The sequence below is a fragment of the Sciurus carolinensis genome, chromosome 3 (genome assembly GCF_902686445.1).
Source record: "Sciurus carolinensis chromosome 3, mSciCar1.2, whole genome shotgun sequence".
Taxonomy (NCBI): Eukaryota; Metazoa; Chordata; class Mammalia; order Rodentia; family Sciuridae; genus Sciurus; species Sciurus carolinensis.
The window spans coordinates 58598969-58620442 of record NC_062215.1 but is presented as its reverse complement, the minus strand read 5'-3'; the positions used below and the strand labels follow the sequence as shown (position 1 = coordinate 58620442).

The 21474-nt window shown below is 49.9% G+C and overlaps 1 pseudogene; it reads left to right on the top strand.

The window, feature by feature from the left end:
- The first annotated feature begins 1796 nt into the window (after positions 1-1796).
- The window catches only part of LOC124979392 (myomesin-2-like), a 347584-nt pseudogene continuing 327906 nt past the window's right edge, over positions 1797-21474 (top strand).

Sequence of the window (21474 nt, the reverse complement as noted above, 5' to 3'; positions counted from 1 at the left end):
GTTCATTCTGAACCATAGAGTGTCAGGGTGGTGCCCTCCATGAAGAACAAGCATGGACTCTGTGGTTTAGGGCTCAAGAGTGAGTGGCAAGGGCTCACCCCACACCCGGCCCCAGCTGCTTTGACTGTGGGAGGCAGACACAAGACCTTCTGCTCTGTCACTGTCACAGGGGCTCACTACACCTGGGAAGCATGTGCTCCCTGCTCTACAGACACACACTTCTAGAGTTGGCACCGGGGAGGGAGGAAGCAGGAGCATCTTCTTGTCTGGTGGGGACTCGGTCAAATGTGAAGCAAGTGCCACCAGCCTTCCCCTGTGAATGCTTAGGAGCACAGACATGCTCTGCAGGGAGAGTGAGGGCAGGGAAGGAACAGGGCAGCCATGTGTCCAGGCGATGCCACAGGGGCTGACTCTGTGCAGAAGCCAAAGGATAAGCAGGAGTTAGCATTTAGGATCCAGGAGAAGCCCACCTGGCAGAGGCATGTGGACAGCCCAGGGGGTGAAATGACCCCTGACTGACTGAGAGGGAGCCAGCACATCTGGGTGAAATAGAATCGAAAGCAGGGATTTGGGGCCACGTGTCAGAAGTGATAAGGAAATCCTGTCGACATGGTAGAGTGATGTTGGCTTCGTGTCTGGAGCTTACGGTTCTTCCATTCATGCTTCCTGTGAAGAAGCTGCAGAATTTTCTGGAATTCTGATCTCACACTTCCCAAGCTTGTAACACCAAGTCTGAGTTTTATTTGGGGTTTGGGCAGCTGCCAACATGCAGTCAAGCCTGTGGGGTTGTGGGAAGGGCCTTGGACAGGAGCCCTGTACCTGGTTGTAGGACACCCATGGTCACATCTGATCTGGATGACTTTCCCAACACCCTGGGCACAAGGCTCCCCCAACTCTGATGTCCTGACTTTGGGGCCTGGTGCCCACCCCCAGTGGCTAAACTCAAGGCTGCATCAGCTCTGAGTTCCCAAGGTAGTTCCTCCTTCCCAAGCATCCCACACAGCCTGACCCAACTCACTGCTCACCAGATTACCTCCCGAGTCCTAGAGTGGACTATGGGCATTTATTAGGCACTAACTGAGTACAGTGGTCTGGCCCTTTCCCTCCTGGGGAGGACAAAGGACAAAGGCTTTATCATTATAAAGCCCATAGAAGAAATAGGTGGAGCTCTGTGGCTCAAGGAGAAAGGGCTTTGTGGGGAGGAATAGAGTTTCAAGAGAAAGGGACAGTGGGGAGACTTTTCCACCAGTGGGGTGGAATCCTCAGGGGTAACAAGAAAAGCCCCATTCTGTCAGGGCCTCTGGGATGCATGACGAAGAGGGGAGAAAAGGTTGGCATGTGGGGCCTGATTCTGAGAACACTCCTGGTTTTGAGGCAGCCGTGGCACTGTGGAGTCGGGTGGAGTGGAGGGGCTCACCATGGCGGGTTGCAAGAAGCCAGCCCGCTCTCCATCCTCATGGATTGAAGACACCACATCTTTTGTTTTACCCTGTCTACCTTTCTATAACATAGGCTTTTTTTCTGAACTGTGTGTTTAAAGGCTTTGTTCAGTGTCACATTTGCTCAGAAACCACAGCCCCCACAGGAGACTAGGTTCTGGGAGCTGTGTGCCAGTGGACTCACCTGGCTTAGCACCTTCAGTTGTCACATCAGGTCAGAGCCAGTCACAGGAGCTCGCCATTGGTCTGACCTTGGAGGACAACCAGGTCCTCTATTTTATAAACTGAAGAGGTCACCTGCCTCACTCCAGTGGCACCATCTTTATTAAGAACCTACTGTGCATGAGTTGCATGTACATGAGGAGCAAGGAGCTCACCCTGCTCTTCAGTAAAGTGTCATCAACCTTCTGGCTGTGCAGTGGTGCTTGTTCTATGCGTGTCTCCAGCCCACACACCCAGGCTCCCCTAGAGTGCCGCAGGTGGCTGGTGCGAGTGGGGCATTTGCCCATGGCCACTCTCTGGCTCTGAAGATGGTCAGTTGTTGCAGTGGAGCCTGTCCCAGTCCAAGAGGACTGAGCACACCTGAGCTTGCACCTCCTACCTTGCTCTGTTCACAAATCATATACATGCTCTTCTTCACAATGTCTTTCCTAAAATATAGTCTAAAAATAAAGGTAAAATAAGTGGAGGTGGCATCTCTCACATCTTCTTGCACCTGCTCAGGGATGTGCAAGTGGTCCATGGCCTGTCAGCCCACCAGGTCGTCTGCACCATGATGTAGCACAGCCCCTTGGCCCTACAGGTACCAGTGCCTGGTGGCTTCCTATGGAGAGGCCAAGTGGGAGCAGTTCTTCAGTGAGCTGGCCCAGCTGGAGGAGAACTTGCACCTGGTACTGTCTCAGGTGCATGACAAACTAGACAAAACACCCTACAGCAGATGGTAGGAGGCGTCTGGGTCTGTGCTGCCCAGTGGGGGGCCAGGAGTGGACACGGTTGGTCCCCTTGCAGGTGCCTGAGTGCCTGGCTGCCCAGCCATGCCTCACCACACTGACCACTCTTGCTCCTCTGGGGCAGGTGGAGGACAAGCTGGCATGGGAGAGACATGTATTTGAGGAGCGTGTGAGCAGGGCCCCTGTGATCCTGGTGCACCTGAGGTCCCACACCGCCTGGGAGAGGATGTCCATGAAGCTGTTTCATTGTGCAGGGGTTCCCCACGCACGTGGTACAATGGTAAGGGACTCTACTTTGCGGGGACAAGGTCCCACTGCCTCCTAACAAGGATTCCTGGAGGAACACCAGGTGGAGATAGGCTAATAGGAACTCACAAAATGTCCATTTAGTAATAGTAATGTTGATTCAGCTGATCTTCCAGAGAATTTGAGGGCAGCTCCCTGCAGCAGCCTTGTGTGTGCATGCTCAGTCTCACCCGGCAGCGTCAGCACCACTGCTGGTTCTATGCACCAAGCCCTTAGTTGTGGTAGGACTCACTTTGGGAAGCAGTGTGGGAGCTGAAGAACTAGATCTTCACACCCCATGGACCCTGGTTGCTTCAGCATCTGCTGCAAAATCAAGTATCTGTGTGTACGTTCCCTGTGGATCCATGCTGTCAGGAGGCAGGCAGGGGGCCAGGATCCCACCCTCAACACAGCTGTGGGAGTCCTGCCCTTCAGGACAATGATAATTTCTGACAAGGTTCAAGCAGATGTTTGGAGGTGGCCTACTGCAGGCCAAAGGTTGTCTGGATAACCCTAGTAGCACAGCCTGTAAGAAAACCCCAAACAGCCAGTCTCAGTGGTGCACACCTGTGTTCCAGCTACTTGAGAGGCTGAGGCAGGAGGATTGTTAAGTTTGAGGATAGGCTGTGCAACGTAGTGAGACCCTGTCTCAAAGTTAAGAATAAAAAGTTCTGGGGTAACTCAGTGGTAGAGTGCACCTAGGTTCAATTCCAATACTGCAAAAAACTAAAAATGTGAAAAAAATCTGGAAAACAAACTCAAAACAGATTTAATGCCTATGGGATCCCCTGTGTGGTGCTGAGAAAGGGGCCAGGCATTAGCAGAGGAGGTATGTTAGAGGACAGTGTGGAGTTGGGTCAAGGTTGCCTACAGGTCTGCTTTAAACTAAAATAGAGGTTTCCTTGACCAGGTACCAAGATGGCAGTGTGATCTGCCAGACCAGTGAGCCAGGGAAGTGCCCGATCGAGAGCAAATACAGCGTGCATGCGCTGGAGATGAACAGGTAAGGACCATTGGGCAGTGTGCACAGGGACTGCATCTTGGAACTGCTGTTGGAACTCAAAAGAAGGTAGGGCTTCACCCTCCCCTGGTGCCAGGCCCCAGGACACAGATCCTGGGAGCAAAGATGGGAAGTAGCTTAAGGAAAACCAGCAGAAGCTGGACTCCTAGCTGCACCAACCTGCAAGGTCATCCTGAGGATACCTCTTCAGCAAACTGGCTTACTGCTGGGCCTGAGCCATGACCTCAGCTCAGAGCCTGCAGAGAGGACTGGCCTTGGTCACTTTCCCTTGTAATAAACTGAACAACTATAGAAAATGCAGATGGTTATGTTACAACTGTGCACATGGCCAGCATTCAGTGTCATTGGTTTGCTGTGCAACTGGCTGTGTCTTTTCTCATGTGACACACACAGACACACACAGACACATGCACAGCCACGCACCTGAATGTGCACACAGAAGCTGGTGACAGCTTTGTTGTTCCAGTGGTGAGCTCATGCTGTCCTGTCTCTGCATGACAGGCTTGACCTTTCACACAGCATCAGAGACCACGCGCCTCCTCTTACACCCACAGCCCCCCAGGACACCTGCTGGTGGGGCAACTCTCACTCTTTAAGCAAATGTGACTGCTTCATTATTGCAGTAATAGTGCACAATTGCCTGGAGGTGAACGACCTCAGGTTCCCTGCGACTTGGATGAGTCCTTAACCTTCCTGGGCACCATTCTCTTCTGAAAATGATTGCCAGGAGGCAGCAAAGCTTTGAACTTCCCCATCTGCCCAGCAGTGACTGAGGGAATCAGGTTTGAAGCCCCACGTTCCACGTGTAAGAGAGTTCACACACATGCATGATCTGTGGTGTGCATGTGATTGTGTGCTTAGTGATTTATGCCTAATCCCTGTGGGGAGAGAGGAGAGTGGTTTTAACACTGGAAAGTATGAGTGAGACTTTAGAACACAAGGTGGTGTTGAGACTATGACTGAACCATAAGCAGCATCGTGATGAGACTTCCTCTGTGATGCCCAGAGGCCTTGGAAGAGTCACAGAGGGCACATAGCTTCCTGTGTCCTTGCCTAGATGCATGCTTATAGCCAAAGTATTTTCTACTGCTTTTAATGAAAAAGTGCATATATTGGGATCTGTTGGAGTCAGTTGTTGTGACACTTGTTAAAACTGTGCGGAAATAACTCAAGATGCTAGCCCAGCAGAGCCTGCCAAGGGAGAGGGTGGGCTCAGTGCAAGCACTGCCAGGACAGTGCAGAGCCAGGCGGGTGGGAATCAGGATGGGGCAGAAACCAAGCAGGAGCAAGGAAGGCTCAGGAGAGATTAGGTGAGGGGACACTGACTGAGCTACCTAGCAGGGCTCTTGCTGAGGCAAGCCAGAGAGACTAGGTTCCACATGGGGGTGAGCAGTGAGGAGCCAGACCAGGTATGAAGGAAGGACAGATATGGATAGGGCATTGGGGAAATCAGAGGTGGAGGAGATCAGGTATGGAATAAGATCAGGAATGGGGGGATCAGGAATGAGGGGATCAGGGATAGAGGGAGACCAGGTATGGAGGTAGACACCAGAGCTAAGCATGATGTCAGGTCTTGTTCTTGGGGACCTGTTGGGAGCTGAGACTGGTGAAGTCAGACTGGAGCTGAGTTCAGGAGCTTCTCTGCCAGTCCTTCTCTATGCTGCAGAGGCTAGTCACCTAGCTTTCTTCTGTGCAGCACCCCCTTGCCTCCCTCTCACCAGTTCTTCTTGCTTCCTGTCTCTGCTAACTCCTGCCTTCTCACCCAGGCTGGGACCAGCTCCTTCCCTAGGCTCTTGGTGGTCCAAGATTGTCATCCCATAGTGCTGCCCACCCTGAGGCCATTGCAGGGCTCAGTGAGGGCTCTGCAAGCCCTGGCTGTGGGAGCTGGGTTTCTCTTGACCACTGGGGCAACCTTCCTGCCTCCTGCTCCTGTATTAGGGCTCCCCTGCAGAGAGAGGTTGGCTCAGGTTGAAATGTGTGAGGGTCATGCCTTGATTCTCTAGAAAAGCCTCACAGCTAGTAGTATGCTTCTGCTGTTCATTGGGAACCTACTGTATGCCCTGTGCTCTTCTAGATGCTGGAGTAGGCTGGCCACCAAAGCTGAGCTTCCCATCCTCCAGCCTGAGAAGGTACCTGAGCACAGCACATGAGAGATTCCCACAGTCAGAGAGGGGAGGCCTGGGGCTGGGCCTGCGGTGCACTGTTGTGGCAGGAACTCAGCGGGAGGGCTGGTGTTCACAGGAAGGTTGTCTGAGTGAGTTGGAAGTCCAGGGAGGTGCTAGAGAGGAGTGTGGGGTGGGTGGGAGCCTTCAGGTGAGGAAATTCCAATGGGCGCATGAGGCTACTGGGGCTGGAGGGTGGGCATGTCACACTGACTGGTCCCTGTGCCATGGCAAGGATGTTGGTTTTGCTGGAGGGAAGGGGGCTTCAGAGTCTGAGAAGGGAGGGCGGCATCTGGCTTTCAATTCAAAATGATCCCTCAGATTACTGATAGATTGGGACCAGAGGTGGGCCAGTGAGGAGGGCTTCCTGAAATTTAGAGAAAAAGGAAGGGGAGTGGAGCAGATAGGGAGCATGGGGCTGGCCAAAGTGCCCCAGGAGGGTTGCAGGCAGAGCTGTAGGACTCACGGGCCAGCTATCCCCAGAGTGGTAGGCCCCAGCTGGGAGCCGCTCTGTGGGTAAGGCTCAGGCACAAGTTCTAGTGGAGGGTCTCCTCCCTGGTGGGTTGGGAAAGTCAGCAGAGTCCCGTGGCCCTTGCTACTCTTCAGACAGCAGGTCTTCTTCCATCTCCAAACTCTCTGGAAACGTCAATAGGTGCAGGCTAATGTCTAGGAAGAGAACGTGTGCCTCTGTCTGGGGAGCACTGACTTTTAGGGGTTCTGCTGGTCTGGGTGGTCTGTGACTAGTGGGGGCAGAAAGTTCAATGTGAAAACTCTACTTGTTACCAAGCTGTATTTTAATATTTGGCCAGAAAAGTGATTTCCCTTCTTGGGCAGGAGGAAAGTCACACAGGGTTTTTGCATCATTCATACTTGACTCTGGGAATAGCTTGGACTTTGAACAGAGTGGATGTAGAGCTCAGACGAAGCTGGCCAATGGGACTCGGAGACCACAGCTCAGTGATCCACAAGCCCCAGTCTCCTCCACAGCCCTGCATTTTGAACAAGCCTGCAAATATTTGGGAAATTTGGGAAAAGGGAATTTCTAAGATTGACTTGTCTCTCATTTTTCTTATCTCTATTGGGGTGTTTTAGTGGATGAAATACTAATGTTCTTTAGGAAAAGAGCAACAGGGAAGCCCACAAATGATAGCTCATCTCAGTTGTTCAACCAAAGTGCTGAGTGCACACCAGCTGATCTGAGTGACTCCAGGGTGTGGACATGTTCCCTGCCCCTCCTGGGCTGGGCACTGAGCTCCCCAATCTGCAGAGGGTGACATTTGCTCCTATGAATATTCTTTGGCTACTGTGACTGGATTTTTAAAACACTGAAAAACAAGCTCACCCTTTGGTACTATTCGGATCTAAACTTGTAAGTGACACTATTTTATTTGCTTGTGGGTTTTCTCTAAGACCCACACCAGGCTCCCATTCCTTCACAGGGGCATATGTGGTTCTCATATTTTGATGGGGCGTTTAGGAGAACCTGCATTTCCATTAGTAATACCAGTTTTGTCCACTCCTTGCAGAACATTTTTAGGACCCAAATTTTTCTTGTACTTGATTTTTAGACTTTGGCATTTAGGTTGTGTTTTGAGTTAAATTTTAAGTTCAGTGTCAATGTCCCTTAGCCCCTCAGGGCACTGGACCTTGTCTACCCACGAGGGATTTACTGCTTATCTGGAAACATGAAGTAGCCGTAGTTTCTTGCATGCTGCTGTGTTGGGGACACTTGCACTGAGACCTGGAGGGGCAAAGTGCCCTGTGGAAGTTTCTAAAAGTTAAGACCAAAGAAAACTCTATTCTGGGACTCTGTCCAAATAGAAAATAAAACCCTTTCAAGTTCTTACATCATGAAGTAGAAGCTGGAATTAGACCCTAGGGTTGTGGAGGACTTTCTCTGGTGTGGCCTTGAGAAGGAACAGAAGGCAGGTCCTACAGGACTGAGGTGATGGGTGGGGGTCAGTTCTTGCCTGTTCAACTTAGATGCAAAGTCTAGCTGGCAGCATCCCCTCGAGGCCTCCCATCATCCAGCTGTGGACAGACCCTTTTTTGCCGTCTCCTAGAACATGCGTGTGCTTGTCTGTGATATGTATACTCCTACCTTAGTATGTTCTCTATATGATGAAATGTTCATGAGAGAAGTGTAGAAAGAGTGAGAGACACAACCCATCCCAGCCCTTCCCACAGGTCAGCTGGGAGTCCTCAACTCTGGGTGCTACTGCCATATGAAAGTAGGTTTTGGAAACTTTACAGGTCACAGGTTCCCCTAAAAATCAAATGGAAGTCCATGGACCCACTCCTGAATGCGTGGAAGTGCCCCAGTCTGAAAGGTGGAAGGTCCCGGCATAGGGCTCTCTTTGCTTCCTGTGTCCTGCCCTGGGTCTGAGCATGAAGTGCTGATGGGTTACTTGACAGCTAATTGGTGCTAATGTGCTAGGTGCTCTGGCCACCTCCATGCCTCCAGTCTCTGGGAGGACAAGCTGGGAGCCCAGAGAGAGGATGCCCACCTTGGCTTCTTGGACTCACCCTGCTGCTTCCCTCCTTCCCACAGGCCCAGCATTGGATTGTGCATCCTATGACACACTCTATTCCTTCCTGTTCCTCCATCTCTTCCCTGCTCAGGAACAGGGGACCACTATCAGCAAGTCTCAGAACATGGAAAAGTTGGGCTGTTCTGTAGGACATGAGGATCAGGAGGGGCCCTGTGGAGCAGAGAGCACAGGGAATCTTCTCTAAACTTCTGGTCCTGGAGTTCAGCTAAAATATATATTATTTATTTATTTATTTATTTATATTTTGGTGGTGTTGGGGATTGAACCCAGGACCTTGTGCATGCTAGGCATGTCCTCTACCAGGTGAGCTACATTTCCAGTCCACTCAGCTAATACATTTTAATTGATAATATAGAAGGCAGTATTGTATTACAAAATCAGAAGATGTTTTCCAAAGACATTATTTTATTTATTCATCAAAGTTACCCTAGTGAAGTATAAGTACTTGATAAATACATTTTAAGATTTTAAAATATACACAATTTTTCATTATAAAGTCGACAAATGACAGTCATCAGTCAGTGTGATGGAAGCACAGAACTCGTGGCTGATGGCTGCAGTCCTCAAATCTTGCCCTCTACCTTCCTGTGAGTTCTGATTGCCCAATATTGAAAAAAATCTGACTCACAAGGATGGGGAGTGGCCAAGGGAAGCAAGGTTCTCCTGGAAATCTCAGGACATGATTCCACTGAATGCAGGTAGTAGAAGCTTCGCCCAAGGCCCGAACACATCAAATTTGTCTATTCAAAATTTGCAGGATTGCCCTTTGATGTGTACTGAGAATATCATGGGTCTGAGCACATGCTTTTACTTCAGGGTTAGAAGTTACTAAAATACATAATGAACAGAACATTTTCAGCACAAGATTCATTTTGAAAGCTCTGGAGCACAATTTGGAAACCACCATACTGAATATTACCCAAGTGTATTGACAGTTAGAGGCTGGTGAGATTTCTGGCAACTGATTCATCAACATCACCATTTGCCTGTGCTCCCTGAGGATGCGTGGTAGTCCTGACAACACCTCTCCTCACTCAGCACTCAGGAGCCAGGGTTTGTCCTATTGGCCGGCCATTACTGGGCACATACAGGGCTGTTCCTTTACCTCTGCTGTGTGCTAGGCGGATGCATTGTGCTTCTGACTCCCCATCTCCAGGCTTGGTCTGTCCCTGTGTGATCCCCACATGGGATCCAGGTCAGGAGGATTTTACCTGGGCCATTGGTGCAGGAGGCTTTGCCTCTTCACCTGGTGCTCTGACCCCCAACACTGCCAGCCAGGCTTGTGGTGTGGCTCTCTGCTTGTTTCTCTCATCTGTCACATTTTTGCTAGCAGGGTTAGGATTGGAGAAAGGTTTAGGGCTTATCCCAGAAGGGTGTGTTTCTATTTGGAGAATGCACTTAGGAAATCACAATGGTGTCATTTGAAAGAAGTGACACAGCAGTGAATGTGTAAGAACAAAGAGAGTGGTGACCCCCACCCCACCCAGGTGTGCTTGGGAATCCCCATGGGCGTGTGTGTGTGTGTGTGTGTGTGTGTGTGTGTGTGTGTACTGCCCAGGAACAACCAGCCAGGATGTGGGGAAGGTATCCCCATGATGGGACTTGCCAGATGCTGGTCAGACAGGTGCACCTGAAGCATGTTTGGAGGTGGGTGGGCAGAGCGGTTCCTGACCAGCTCACACCTGAACCTTGGTTGTGACCAGCTCTGCAGCTGGGCGTGTTCCCACAAGGTGAGCCAGAGAGGATGCACTCAGTCTGCATATCTCTGCAAATCTCCATCTCTCCCTTGAGCAATGCGGCTTAAAGGTGCTAGATGGTGCGGGCAGGCTGAAACAGAGCTTCGGCAGAAGGGAAGGAGTACTGGAAGGTGGTCCAGGTCTCTGAAACTTCTCCTCCCCTTCATTGGAGAGGGGATATTTTCTGCTCAAAGAAAACATTTCTAGCTTCTAGGGGAAGAGAAAAGAAAATGGTATTACTAATGATTCCACAGATCAGTTTGTCATGGGGGCATTGTCTTCTTAATGTGCTTTAATATAAGACCCTGGTAAACTTTTTCTTTTTTCAACAGTGAAACTTTTGGAGGGTTGTTTCTTTCCTAGATTAAGACCTTACTCACGGGTCCACTTCTGGGAGGGATACTGCTCCAAGAATGCAATGGTTGGGGTCTGTGGACCCTGTTAGGCATTGCTGGCTCAGTTGTGGCTCACTGACAGCTCCCAGAAAAAACGCTCCACAGACATGAGATCTCATGCAAAAGACTTTATTTATGCGGACGGTTAAGGTGTCCGCTCGGGGTGGAAAAAAGAAAAAAAAGAGAAAAAATGGCGTATGGCTTCTCCCAGATATTGGAATCTCGCGGACTGGGAGGAACCTGTCACGGAGAATTCTTGCAGGCTGACTGATGGACCAATAGCATGTTAGGACGTAACGTGGGAGGCAGGAAGATGGCGGCAGCGTAAGCCAGAAATTTCTGTAACATAAGAGGCAGGCAGAGCGCAAATTGACTGGTGGTGGGGAGGCCGGAAATTCCTGTAACAGAAGAGGCGGGCAGAGGTCAGATTGACAAGTGGTGGGGAGGCAGGAAATTCCTGTAACGGGAGAGATGGGCGGCTTTATACTTTACATTCCCCCATTTCTTTTATATAAAAAAATTTTGGGGGGGGTACATGGATGAAGGTCAGTCTTCTGTAATTACTTCCTGCTGAGTGTGGACGTAGAGCTGGTTCAAGGGAGAGATATCATTGTGGCAGGAAGAGTTGGGGACTTGTTAGTTCCTCTGGGGGCACATCTGTAGCCAGGCTCCCATTTTTTGTGAGATCCTGATATTTTCTGTAATACAAGCTGATTGGTTGACATGGAAGTAAAATACAGGGGGCTCCCCTTTTTGGCTGGCATTCTATTGGAAAAAAAATTCAGTGGTTAGGAAAATTACAAACAGGAATCCAGTCCTCATGGCTGGGCATGGTTGTCTGGTGTTTCAATCGTCTGGCTCCCAATTTCTGGAATGGGATAAAGGGTGGAGGGCTCCATGACCTTCAGTCTGAGGCGAAGGGGTCCCACAGGAGTGGCCGAGTATCAGTTGGAAGAAGCCTGTGGATTAGGAGCTGGAGAAGGGTTAGTGGACTGAGAATAGAGCTTAACCCGAGAAATGTGCAGCCATCCTGGTAGATTTTGTACCTTGTCAGCTGTTGGCATGGCCAGGATCACTGTATGGGGTCCCTGCCACTTGGGAGATAGAGGGATTGTAGCTTCCTGAGGAGGAGAAATAAGAACTTGGTCTCCTATTTGAAGAGGTTGGGTAAGGAAGCCAGATAAAGGTTTGGGTAGGGTGGAGTCAGCATAACCCCATAGAAATGCTTGAATGTGATTTAGGAGAGGAATGGATATTTGAGAAGGAAGAAGGGAAGGAAGGGGCACTATCCCAGGGGGCAGGATGGGACAACCGTACATTAACTCAAAATGGGAAATATTAGTTGGTTTCTTTGGGAGAGAGCAAAGAAACAGAAGAGCAAGGGGCAGGAGTTTAACCCAGTCGAGGTGAAGTTCTAAAGACAGCTTGGTTAAAACATTTTTAAGAGTTTGGTTTGCTCTTTCTACTTTGCCTGATGACTTTGGGTGCAAAGGAATGTGGAAATGCCAAGGGACCCCGAGAGCCTTGGCAAGTTGTTGGGTGACTTGGGAAATGAATTCAGGCCCATTATCTGACTGGAAGGAAGTAGGTACTCCAAAGCGAGGAATGATTTCATGAAGGATGAAGTAGAGACAGTTATTGCCCTTTTGTTGGAGGTGGGGATGGCTTCAATCTATCCTGAGAAGGTGTCTATCATAACCAATAGGTATTTAGATTTTCTTACTGTGGGCATGTGAGTGAAATCAAGTTGATAGTCTACCCCTGGGATGGTGCCACGGGCTTGGTGGGTCGGAATAATGGGGGGCCTGACAGCTATAGGATTTGCTCCCAGGCAGACTTCACATGAGGAAGAGAGTCCCTTCAGAAATGAGATATCAGAGGAGGACAGTTTCAGATGAGTTTTACCAAATTGTAAGAATGAAGAAAGTTTGGGGTGAAACAGATGATGGAGATAGGAAAGTATTTCCCTGTTGGGGGGTAGTGGAGGCAAAGGATCATGGAGAGCCATAATACGGGCTGGCATGGATGAGAGGGCAGCCCTTTTAGCCTCCTCATCTGTCTTGTTATTACCTGAAGAAATGAATGATTGATGTGTTTGATGGGCATCAAAGAGATGAATGATTGATGTGTTTGTACAAGGCCTATAGTTGCTGGGAGGTGAACAGCCTCAAGGAGTTTCAGAATGTAACTAGAGTTGGTGATGGAGTTTCCTTTTGTAGTAAGAAGGCCTCTCTCTTTCCAGATAGCAGCATGAGAGAGGATAATGTGAAAAGCATATTTGGAGTCGGTGTAGACTGTGAGGAATTGTCCCTTTGCAAGGGTGAATGCGCGGGTAAGGGCAATTAGTTCTGCCTGTTGATTGGTGGTGTTGTTGGGTAGTGGTCCTGACTCTATTACCTTTTTAAGAGAGAAGCAATGGCATATCCAGCTCATCAGATCCCTTTATGGAGAAATGAGCTTCCATCAGTGAACCATATGAAAGTAGGGTTGCGTAGAGCTCCTTCCTGGACGTTAGAGGGGTAGGGAAGTAACTCCTCCAGGGTCTCAAGGCAGCTATGGGTTACAGAAGCATGTATGTTGGAAGGTAGGGATAAGAGGGTGGCTGGATTTAAAGGAGAGCATGTTTTAAAGGAAATGGAAGAGTCCTCGATAAGAGTGGTTTGTAAGGCTAACACCCGACAGGGTGGTAGCATTTGCAGACCTTTATAAGTAAGAAGCATAGACAGATGATGAAGTGAGAGCACTTCAGTGGGAGCCCCAAAAGAGAGTTTCTTTGATTCCTGAATCAAGACAAATGCTGCTGCTAATATTCTAAGACATGGCGCCCAGCCCCTTATCATGGGGTCTAACCTCTTTGACAGATATGCTATTGATCCAAAAGTGGAACCAAACATGTGTCCTAAGACCCCCAGGGCAAACTCACTTTTCTCGGAGACAAACAGGTAGAATAGTTTGGTTATGTCAGGGAGGTATAGGGCTGGGGCTTGAAGAAGGGCTTTCCTTAAGATCTGGAAAGGGGCTTTCACTTTGTTGAGGAGAGGTTCAGTGGGAGTACCCTTTGAAGCCTCATATAGGGGAGCTGCCAGGATGGAAAAATTGGAGACCCAGGATTGTAAATATTCTGCTAATCCCAAAAAGGAAAGGATTTCTTCCTTGGTGAATGGAGTGGGTATGTCCTGTATTAATGCTTTTCTCTGTACACTGATGGCTTTAAATCCAGGTGAGAGGCTGACACCTAAGTAAACAACCTGAGGCTGGGAAAGTTGCACTTTTGATGGAGAAACCCTATAACCCCTGTCAGCCAGAAAGTTTAAAAGCTTAACTGTGTCCCTTTGGGAGTCCTCAAGAGAGGGATTACATAGAAGAAGATCATCAACATACCATAAGAGAAAGGAGGAAATGAATGTGAGAGAGGCAAGATCCTGAGATAACGTTTGGCCAAAGAGATGGGGACTGTCTTGGAAACCCTTTGGGAGAACTGTCCAGGTCAGCTGAGAAGAAACTCGAGTGAAAGGGTCAATTCAAGTAAAAGCAAAGAGAATCCTGTGAATCAGGGTGAAGTGGGACAGTAAAAAATGCATCCTTCAAATCTAGCACTGAAAAGTATGTGGTGGAAGAAGGGATAGAAGAAAGCAGGGTGTAAGGATTGGATACAATGGGAAAGATGGGGACCACTGCTGAGTTAATGATGTGGAGGTTTTGCACTAGACAGTAAGATCCATTAGGTTTCCTAACAGCCAGGATGGGAGTATTATAAGGTGAGTTGGCAGGGTGCAGGAAGCCTTCCTGCCTTAAATCCTGGATGATTGGTTGAAGTCCTGTAAGGCTCCTTTGGGGAAGGGGATATTGGGCCTGGGCTGGGTAGGATGTTGGGTCCTTTAGATGAATGAGTACAGGTGAGCATATAGCTACAGAGGGTGTATGAGTGTCCCAGACCTTGGGGTCAACCAGGGAGGGAGGAATGGGATATGAGGACTCTGTTTGACCTGTATATTCCTGTAGAGTCATAAGGAGAGGAATAGCAAAGGAGTCTTGGCTAAGGCGCATGGTGGGTAAGAAGGAAATAGAGGCACCCAATTTGGTTAGGATGTCCCTTCCCAGAAGGGGAATGGGACATGAAGGAATTATTAAAAAGGAATGAGTAAAGCCAATTTGTCCTATATGGCAGCTTATTGGAGGGGTTTGTAGGGGTTATATGGTTTTCCCTCTACCCCAACAATAGAGGATTTGGCAGGGGAAGTGGGTCCCCAAAATTCCCGCAGCACTGAGAAGGTGGCTCCAGTGTCTATAAGGAAAGGGATCTGCCTGCCTGCCACCATAAGCGTCACCCGGGGCTCCTGAGTCTTCTGGAAGCTTGGGCGCCCCTAGCAGTGGACAGTTGGGCATGTCTAGCTGGCTGAAAGACTTTGGCCAGCATTTGGTATTTTAATTTTTGTTTTTTTTTCTTCCCTTCCGTTATAAACCTTGAATGTCACTGCTAGAACCTGTGGCTATGGGGTAAGGGGTCCCCTATCCAACTGCCTCAATTTGACCTTTATGTCAGGGTAACTTTGGGAAAAGTAATAAGTAGTAAGTAGCTGCCGTCCCTCTGGGGTTTCAGGATCCTGGTTAGTGTACCTGAGCATGACCTCTGTAAGGCAACTTAGAAATGCTGACGGGTTTTCATCTCTGTCCTGTATTACTTCCTGAAGTTTATCATAGTTAATGGGTTTAATAGTAGCCTTTTGTAGACCTGCAAGGATGCAGGTTTGAGACCTATCCTGCTGTAGACACCCAGCCTTGGTATTATAGTTCCATAGGGGCTCCCTATCCGGTACCACTTCAGCCCCAATGGGGTGGGTTGGGGTCAATTGATGAATCTAATCTGCATAATTGTGCACCTGTTCCCAGACTCTCCTGTGCTCCTCAGGGGTTAGGGTGTTGGACATGATCATGTAAATGTCATACCAGGTAAGGTTATAAGACTGGGTAAGGTACTGAAATTCCTTAATGAAGGTTGCAGTGTTGGAGGTGAAGGAACCTAGGCGCTTCTCTATTTGAGACAGATTGGACAGTGAAAAGGGGCATGGACTCTGATTACCCCCTCCGTGCCAGCCACCTCCCATAAAGGAGTTAGAACATGTGCATGAGACCATGTGGTGGGGGGACTTTGTGGGCTGAATGGAGGAGTGGAAGGAGAAACAGAATGAGGCAAAGAAGAGGAATGGACAGGGGCTTCTGCAGTAGGAGGCCTGTAAGGAGATGACTCATCAGCTGGATCAAACTGGGAAGAGAAAGAAGGGTTAAAGGGGGGGGGGGTAAGTCAAGAGAACGTATTCAGGTTTTTGAGGAGAGCAGAGATTAGGTTTAGCCTGAAAAAGGAAAAACATGAAAGGGAAAAGTCTCTTTCCATTCACCAGGTCGCCCACAGATGTACTTAATTATAACTAGTATAATTAGGCATATAATTATACCTAGTATAAAGCTAGAATTTAGGGTGTCATAAATAGACCATTCTGACTTACTATCTAAAGGACAGTTTAACTCTAATTCAGGGAACAGGTGAAGGTGTTTGAGATGGTTTAATAAACATCTCAGGGGTGAGTTTGCTGGGGTGGAAGTCCTAGATCCCATGGTAAAGACTGAGACCCACCTAGCTAGTGATTAATGGCATCCCAAAACCACATACTAGGCAATGAGAAGGTTAGTACACAGGTCTGGTAGTCACCAGTACCAGTATCTACCAGACGTTACCCGAAAGAGTTTGAGGACCTGGCCAGGATTTTGAGCAAGACGAAAAAATATAAAAAGAGGCTCAAAACCTGAGAAAGAATCTCAGCACCATAAAATCAGGAATCTACCCAGCATTAGGACCAACCATAACTATGAAAGTCATGGTTGGTGGCACCCCCACACCTCGGAGGTCTTGAGAGCCCCGGATATTATCAAAGGCTACTTCTCAGATCAGCTGAGATGTGTTTAAGTGGTCAGGGGACCTGCCTAAGGGGAACTCACCAATTTGGAGTCCGGTGTTGCGTGCAGAAAACTGGACGTTTGGGTAAATGGAAGGTGAGTCTCTATCCATGGGAGCTGGGGCTGTTGGATGGGATTCTGCTTGCTTAGTCAGTGGAAAGACCCATCCCGCGTATCAGCACCAGATGTTAGGGGTCGCTGGCTCAGTTGATAGCTCCCAGAAAAAACGCTCCACAGACACGAGATCTCATGCAAAAGACTTTATTTATGCGGATGGCTAAGGTGTCCACTCAGGGTGGAAAAAAGAAAAAAAAAAGAGAAAAAATGGCGTATGGCTTCTCCCAGATATTGGAATCTTGCGGGCTGGGAGGAACCAATCACGGAGGAGAATTCTGGCATGCTGACTGATGGACCAATAGCATGTTAGGACGTAACGTGGGAGGCAGGAAGATGGCAGCAGCAGCAGCTGGAATTTCCTGTAATGTAAGAGGCGGGCAGGGCGCACAATGACAGGTGGTGTGGAGGCCAGAAATTCCTGAAACAGAAGAGGCGGGCGGAGTGCAGATTGACAAGTGGTTGGGAGGCAGGTAATTCCTGTAATGGGAGAGTTATACCTTACAGACCCTGTTTCACAAATCCCTCAAAAGTGTTGATGTTCTCACACAGGAGTGGGAGAGGAACACCTGTTTTCCAGGGTCCTTGAGAATGTAACATGGATAGTCACTGTGAGGTCACTAGCAGACAGCCTGACACTGGAAAAACCCAGTCAGGACCAGCAACTGCTTACTCTCATCCCCCTTGCTGATCTTCTGGGCATGTAGATGGGGACAGTCTCAGCAGGAGTGAGCTTGGCTTCTGCAGGACGGATGGGGTTGTATGGAAGGGCTGTGCCCCAAGGCATTGGGTTCTCTGTAGTTTTTGGGTCATGGGCTTCCCAAGGATGGACATGTATCCATGTCCCGGGTGGGATACAGCCCAGGTTTTTCTATATGTCCTAATGGAGGGATTTGCATTTGGGTTGTCATATTGTTGGAGGTCCTGGGCATAACCTGTGATCTCGGAAATCCTGGTGAGTATTGAGGTTGGGCTGTGGAATCTGTTTTGCTCTCTAGCAGGTGTATCTCATTGGGAAGTTAGTGGGTCTCTGCACACACTTTGGCACCCCCTCAAGTGTACCAGATGCAAGCTCTGGTCCCTGTCTGGGTCTCTGTGAGTTCTTAACCACCTACACTAGGCTGTTGTCCTAGAGATGTTAGGGGACAATGCCAGGTGCAGGCTCTGTCTGTCATGGTGAAGATCATGAGGACAACCTGGAGCAGACTCCCTGTGCAGGTTCCTAGGCCACCCTGGAGCCTCTTCTGCATGCCTTCCAGGTAGGTGGCCTTGGGCTGTGCTGACCTGGGACCTGGCTTTCCCTGTGATGAGTCCTTTTTCTCAACAGAGCCGGTGCACGTGCCCCAGGCTTGCCCCTTTATTGTCCCTGCCCTAGTGATTCTGCTGGAGGTGGAGGTCACAGGAGCCATGAATACTCTAGAGGCAGAAAGATAGGACCAGAATTGAAGAGACTTTTCCAGAATAAAGTGAAGGATTGGCAAATGCCCGTGTCTGTTCTTCCACTGAATACTTTTGCTGGGTTTACTTGTGGCCATTTCTATGTGAATTTTATTGGAGAGGCTCCATTTAGCACTGGATCAGCATCTAAGGCTTGTCATAGGCACCTGGGCAGGGCCCAGGCGGGCATGGAGATTAGAGGCCTCTGGCATATGCTGTGCACTCTGGAGACTGAGAGCAGGAGACTCAGAAACCACACGCACCCTTGACTGTGTGCCTCTTCCTGCTCTCCTGCCTTGTCCCCCAGGCTGCTCCTGGTCTTTGGAATTCTGTTTTTGTAAATACGAACCTGAAGTCTTTGCAATGGTGGCAGCATGCTTCATAGCACTTTAGGTACTGCTCCTGTGCTCACTCATTTGGAGCAAATGTAAATGTTCTGCCCTTTGTCCCTTCACTTTTCTCTTTAAATCAAGCCAAAGTCCCAGGACCACCCCTTAAACTGCACACTTCAGGGGTGCTCTGGTCTTTCTTAAGGATGGAGGGCTGTTACAGAACTAGGGACATTCCAGCCATGTTCCACCCACACTTTCCTCCAGAGGGAAGTCATCATTATCGTTTGAAGCCTGATGAACTTCTTAAATGTTTTTTTTAAACTTATACCATATGCAGATGTTTGTAGATCACACACACATGCCACGCGCACACACACACATAAATATTTAAATACTGTTGATTTTCTTCTGAACTGCCCCCCTTGCCCCTGCCAAAGCATTATACATTTGAGATTTGATCTGCTGACCCTGCTGGGCCAATAATCCCTTTGGTACACTACAAATGACACTACTGATGAACACATCACCTTCATTTTGAAACCAGGGAGCCATGACCTCACAGTCCCTGCCACTTCTGCAGCCTCAGTTTGGGCTGAGGTAGGGAGTAGGCCCTTTGCTTAAGCACAAGGCTCAGGTCCCCGCTGTGCCCTTCAGTGACCAGCTCTGACTCTGGGGATGCTTGTCTGCCTCCTCAGAGTGGCTGTCTCAGCTCGAGCTGCTGTAAAGAATCCTGCAGTTTGTGAAACTAAACAAGGGATGTTAATTTCTGAGGGTTCTGGAGGTAGCAAGCCCAAGGCCAGGGCACTGGCAGGGTGGGTTCTGCCGGGGGCCACCTCCTTCTATGCCCACGCCTGGTGGGAACCGGTTCTCATGACTCACTCAGCCCTGCTCACCTCCAAAGGCCCTGCCTGCTAACCCCAGGTGCTGGGGCTGCAGCGTGTGAATTTGGCGGACATGTGTTGGGCCGGCAGGGCTCCAGAGGGGTACAGGCAAGGTGGATCACTTTGCTGGGGCAGGGCACCGCTCTGCTGAAGCTGCACACCAGGGCACTAACTATCCTCTTGTCCTGCAGTGCTCCTGTCCTCCGTGATCCCCTACACACACTTCAATGTTCAGTTCTTGGAGAAATTTGGAGTCACCGTCAGAAGAGAAGATGAGACACTCACACTCAAGTGCATGATACTGGTGATGCCAGACCTGAAGATGGTGCAGCCCCGTGCTGAGTGGTACCAGGATGGTGAGTGCCACATGCAGTGCAGAGCCTATGGGCAGGGACCATCCTTGTGTTTGCAAGCACTGATGCTCTCCTCTGCCACTGTGCTTGGGGCGGTGGCAAAGCCAACAGGGACTGGGGCTGACACTGACCTTAAATCCTGAGAGGATGGTGGGAGGTCTCTGAATCCAGGCATGCCACCTGTGGTGTCCACAGCCCCTGCAAGGGCTCCCACACTGAACAGAGGAGCTGGCCAGCACATACCCTGCCCCAGCTGTGGCTGGCCACCGCAGGGTGTACTGTGAGCTGTGGTTCTGAGTGGTCACTTTCCTATGACACAGAAGAGGGACCGCCAGGTGGCTCTGTTGCAGAGGAGCCTGACCCTGCTCTGGCTCTCAGAGGTATGGGGGAGTCAGGATCTGACCACTGACTGGCTCTGGCATCATCCCCTACTTTGGCTGTGGTCCTCTTGCCAGGTCTGCACTTCTCAGGTGATGCAGCCTCCTCTGGGCTGTACTTTGGGGGATCCCACTGTGCGTGCTCCTGCTGCTGAGGCCTCAGGGAATGTCTAAATCAGGAGGAGGCAGGAGCCCATCCCGTGCTGGATGACTGTGACCTAGTTGGGGATGTGAGACGTTCAAAGTGGCACCAGTTTAAAGTACAGGAGTCATGCAGACCAGTGTGACACATGGCCAGATGCAGTGCTGGCCACAGGTCCTGTCCTCTTGTGTGAGACAGGGCTGGGAGTGTGGAGCAGACCTTCACAGGATGGGGAGAGACAGGGGCAGAGAGGAGGAGGGGAGGAGGGCAGAGAGAGGGAGAGATGGGTAGATAGGGAGAAGAAGAGAAAGGGAGATGGGGAGAGGACAGACAGGGAGACAGAGGTACAGAGCAGCCCTCTGTGTTGTCAGAGTGGTTTTCTACCTTGCTCTTTCTGACAAGGAATGACATTGATTTGGGCAACATCCTCATGGTGTCCCCAAAGCATGCTGATGTCAACTTCAGACCTTTATGGTGTTTGATTCTGGCACTGGGATTCCTCTTCTTCACCAGGGTGCATGTGATGTCTCGGAGACATGCTGACTAGTCTGTGTTTGGGTCACCTTGTGACAGTGGCTGGGCTGTAGTAGCTAACTAACGGAGCTCCAGGTGAGCAGCCAGGTCGTCCTGTGGGCTTCATTATTTAGGAGGAAACCAGGCAGATCCCTCTCTGGCTTATTTTAGTGAAGGAAATTATTTTGTTCTTTAAAGTTGATGAGCTGCAAGCACTGGGAGGCTGACCAGCCCTGGGCAACGTGGAGGCAGCAGGGCCCTAAGAGGTGGGTGGAGGACAGAGTAGCTGGCCCAGGCTGGGAAGAGGCAGCAGGGCAGTGGACACAGTAGCTGGCCCAGCCTGGTAGGGGTGGCAGGGGTGAGGAACAGACGCAGGTTGAGTGGATCAGAACCCCAGGCTGTGGTGCTGAGTCCAGCTTCCTCGCTGGTGAGTCACCCAAGACCATCCAGTGTGACCTGCCTGGCTACTATGGTGATCCACAGAGACACCAGTGAACCAAGGTGGAACAGCCTCACTCAAGTACCGTGTTCCAGCCAGGTCTGCCGAGGGCCTGCTCAGGTGTTCAACAGTTGGAGCATGCTTGGTGATGAAGCCAGGCTTTCCTCAGTATGTGAGAACTCCCCAGAGGAGAAGCAGGTTCTAGGAGACCCTCAGGATAGGAGCCCCCTGGGTGCTGTCAAGGGTCTGTCAGCTCTCAGAGTCCTTTCAGGTCATCTGGGAGGCTGGTGTCAGGACCCTGCCCACGAGGTAGGGGTCTGGTTGTCCCTTGCCCTGACTAGATGGCGCCTTCCCTCCGAGCCCTCATGGAGACTTTGGCTCTTATCTTGGGGAC